The 4,524-nt window shown below is 26.8% G+C and overlaps 1 protein-coding gene across 3 annotated transcripts in view; it reads right to left on the bottom strand.

The window, feature by feature from the left end:
• The window catches only part of LOC126897834 (uncharacterized protein DDB_G0287625-like), a 69,002-nt gene that overhangs the window by 6,902 nt on the left and 57,576 nt on the right, over positions 1-4,524 (bottom strand). The window lies entirely within an intron of this gene.

Below are 4,524 nucleotides of genomic sequence, written 5' to 3'. Positions count from 1 at the left end.
ATTACATTAACTTTAATTTAATATATATATATATATATAAGTGTCAGACTTTCCGGAACACTTTCAAAATTGAATCCCCCCCTGTAGGAAGGTAATGAGTCATATATAAAAAAAATATATACCAAATAAAAAGTAATGATTTCATGCATTTATATAAAAAAAATTATATTGATTTGATTATTTTTAAAAAAGTTATAGTAATTCTTAGTAAAAAAAATTGAAAAAATTTCGAAAATTAGCGATTTTTAAATTTGTAATTTTTTTGGAGGTTTCCCTCATTTACGGGGAACGAGGGAAAATTTTTCAATTTTTGAGGGTAATGTCTTCGACTAGATACGATTTTTGATTTTTTGACGTATCGTTGAAAGAAATCCGTTCGGTTAGAGCTCAGAAAAAGTGGTAACAAACACAAAAAAAAAAAATAATAAACACATTTTAGTAAAACCAATACCTTTTCAGCTTCGCATCGAAGCTAAAAATGAGATTTTGAATAGTTTTTCTTTTTTAATTTTAGGAACATTGTATTAGTTTTAATTTTATAAAGGCCTAAAATTTTTGGAACATTTTGATATAATTTTAAGACTTTGCAGTAGCTTGGTTAATGATTGGATTTTCAAAAACTGTATGTCGCCAGCAAATAAAACATTTAAAGTATTTCAATAATAATTGTAAAATTATTATTGAAATAATTCACCGTTCATTTTTCAAAAAGTTATTTCATATGAAATTAAAATTAAAATATCAACATTGACTTTTTATAATAAATATATTTTTTCCTTTATAATGGAGATTGAGAGGGATAATCAAAATTATATTGCTATAATTTTGAAATATTCCTCTCAACTATAATAATGATAGCTTCAAATAGATACATTTTGTATTCTTTAAGCAAAATCGTTATAGTAGGAGCGGAGTAATCATATATAATGACACAATAACAAAACATGACAAAGTAAAACCCAATACCTTTTTAACTAAGCATCGAAGCTAAAATAAATTTTAAATATTTTTATTTAACATACTTGATTTTTTTCTGCAATTAGGACAACAACAATATTTTTCAGGCGGCTCAACAATGTCTGACTGTAAAACGCTAAAAGAATCAGTCTGCAGAATATTTTGATCATTGACATTTTTATTATTGACTTCAGGGGTATCTACACGGTCTAACACCTCAACAATGGCTTTGTTAAATGGCCGTCCCAAAGAACCATTTAGCCCTGAAGTATGATCATGCTCAGAATTTTCTGTCATCGATTCTTTATTGATACCATCTTTAGGAGTTATATTATTATATGTAAGTATTTTAGCTTTTTTACTTTCTCCGCTATCTTTATTTGTGTCATTCAATTTTTTCATGTTATTTTTCAATAAAAATTTCGTATTATTATCATTATTTTCTTTTAATTGAGATTGATTTTCATAATTATGGTTATCTATAACTTCAGTAATTGCNCATAATTATGGTTGTCTATAACTTCAGTAATCGCATTGTTTTTAATATTACTTTTTTCAAATGAATTAACTTTATTACTAACTGTGGAATCTTCAGAACTCGTTATCTTTATAGCCGTCTCTTTCAGTATGTCTTTTTCAGTTACTGCTATGTCTTGGCTAAAATCGGTCGGAGAAACAAAATCTTCTTGCCCTTTTAATTGTTCTGCTATACTTGAATTTCCTAATGTTTCTGACTTTTTATCTGTTTTTAGATCAATAGACTTTGTAGAAAATGTAACTGTTTTATTACCGCCTAATGAAGTAGATCCTACTATAGTTTTCTCTTTTAATACTATTGGAGAAACTTTTGCGTTTTTTTTATTTGAGTCTCGCATAGATCCTCTCTCTGTTTTTTGGTTAGCTTCTATGTGATAAGCTGTCTGTTCAATATTTTTATCCATTTCCGTATCAGAAATTGTTATTGCTTTTTGGTTCGATGTTGACACTGTTATTTTATTTTTAATCACATCTACATCAGAATTAGCATTTGTAATTTCACCATAATTTATGACGTCGCCTTCATAATGGGATTCGAACTCTGCACTGGGATGTTCATTTAATTCATTATAATTGCTGTAAAAACAAAAAAAAACATTTTTTAAAAAAATTTTTGAGATTCTAATAAACCTATAAATTTCTTTTTAATGGGAATATTAAAATTTTAAAGAAATCTATAGACATACAAAAGTAAGAGAGAAAAGGACTAAAGATTATCATTATATAAGGTGTATTAAAAATGTTGATAATAGGAAACTCTCGAATGATGATGATGTAAAAAAAAGATGAAAAGAGTATTTTGAAAAATTACTGAATGAGGAGTATCCAAAAGATTTAATTAGTGATAATGAGGTATCGGAGGCTGTGGCATCAATGAAAAAGAATAAAGGAGTGGGACCAGATGAAGTGCCAGTAGAAGTATGGAAAATATTAGGCTAATAAAAATAGGAAAATAATATGGCTTCTTCAATTTTATAAAACTAGAACATTTTTTTAAAAATAACGTAATTTTATGACAAAATATAAACATTTATCCACAGTACTTTTTAATCGTCTTTAACTTAAACTATAAATTATTGATAGTATAATAATATAGTAAGAATAATAAAGAATTAAAAACATAATTTTACAGTAATGAAGTTAAAAGAAACCCAGCACAGTGGGGACGTGGCATAGTTGGGTCCAGTATAAATTTAAATTGATAAAGTTAAGTTTCGTATAAATGTTGTCATTTTGAATTCCCATCTGTGGGCCGGTGAAGGGTCAGATTAAAAAAAAAAACCTAGCACAGGGTGGTCGCATCACAGTGGTGACGTGGCCTAGTTGGGTCAACTATAATGATATCTGACAGCGATTAAAATCATTGTCATAAAAATCGCTTCGATGCAAATCTTTATATAGTGTTTAATTTAAAAAAATGGTGGACTATTCCAAAAGCTACATGATCTGCTATTTCCTTATTTATATCCTGATTAAGATAAAATATTTCGAATGAAAGAGGAATATAAATATTGAATCCCCCCCTGTGGGCAGGTAAAGGGTCAGATTTATAAAAGAAATATACCAAATGATAGGTAATGACATCATGCATCTATAAAAAATAATTATATTGATCCACTCATTTTTCAAAAAGTTAGAGCATTATAAAGTTAAAAATATAAAAAATAATTTTTATACAAAAATCATATTTTTTTCATTAACTCTGAAAAATAATTGAAAAAATTTCGAAAATTAGCGATTTTTAAATTTGTAATTTTTTTGTGAGGTTTTCCCCATTTACAGGGAACAAGGGAATTTTTTCAATTTTGCAGGGTAATGTCTTCGACTAATTTTTTTATTAACTTTGATGTCTGTTTTCACCATTAAGACAAAATGAAGTCCGAAATATTTTTTTTCTATAATAAAGAACATTACTTTAACATTAATTTAAGATATATATAAAAGTGTCAGACTTTCCGAAACACTTTCAAAAGTTAAGTCAAAAAGTTCTACTTACTATATGCANATATTACATTAGCTTTAATTTAAGATATATATAAAAGTGTCAGACATTCCGGAACACTTTCAAAAGTTAAGTCAAAAATTTCTACTTACTATATGCATTTTTTAGATTTGTACCCCCCTCGTACATAGGGAAATGATCCGATTTAAAAAAAAAGTATGTCGAGTGAAAGAAATATATAAATATTATTTCTTATAAAAAAATATGTATTGATCCATACATTTTTCAATAAGTTATAGCATTATAAAGTTAAAAATGTAAAAAATTAAATCAAGAATTTTCACACAAAAATCCGTAACATTTTCTAAAATTAAGTTGAAAATGTTAATTTTTTGTGAAAAAGTTGTCATTTTAAAACCCCCCCTGTAGACATGTAAAGGGTTACATTAAAAAAAAAATATACTAAATGAATCAATTTTCACCATGAAGACAAAAAAAAGTCCGAAATATTTCTTTTCCATAATAAAGTACATTACTTTAGCTTTAATTTAAGATATATATAAAAGTGTAAGACTTTCCAGAACACTTTCAAACGTTAAGTCGAAAAAGTAAATTTTTTGTGAAAAAGTTGTCATTTTGAATCCCCCCTGTAGGCATATACAGAGTCAGATTTATAAAGAAAATAAACCAAATAATAGTTAAAGACATCATGCATCAATAAAAAAAAGAATTATATTGATCCATACATCTTTCAAAATAGCATTTTATAGCATTATAAAGTTAAGAATATAAAAAACCCAGCACAGGGGGGTCGCGGCACAGTGGTGACGTGGCATAGTTGGATCAAGTATATCTGACAGTGATTAAAATCACTATAAAAAAAAAACGCTTCGATGCAAATCTTTAGATAGTGTTTAATTTTAAAAAATTGGTGGATTATTCCAAAAGCTACATAAACTGCTAGTTCCTTATTAATATCCTGATTAAGACAAAGTATGTCGAATAAAAAAGAGATTATTAGAAAATAGTATTTCCCATAAAAAAATTATATTGATCAATACACTTTTCAATAAGTTATAGCATTATAA

This window comes from Daktulosphaira vitifoliae, unplaced genomic scaffold (assembly GCF_025091365.1).
Source record: "Daktulosphaira vitifoliae isolate Bord-2020 unplaced genomic scaffold, ASM2509136v1 Scaffold_2, whole genome shotgun sequence".
NCBI lineage: Eukaryota > Metazoa > Arthropoda > Insecta > Hemiptera > Phylloxeridae > Daktulosphaira > Daktulosphaira vitifoliae.
The sequence above is the reverse complement of the archived record's forward strand: the minus strand, read 5'-3'. Positions and strand labels throughout refer to the sequence as shown.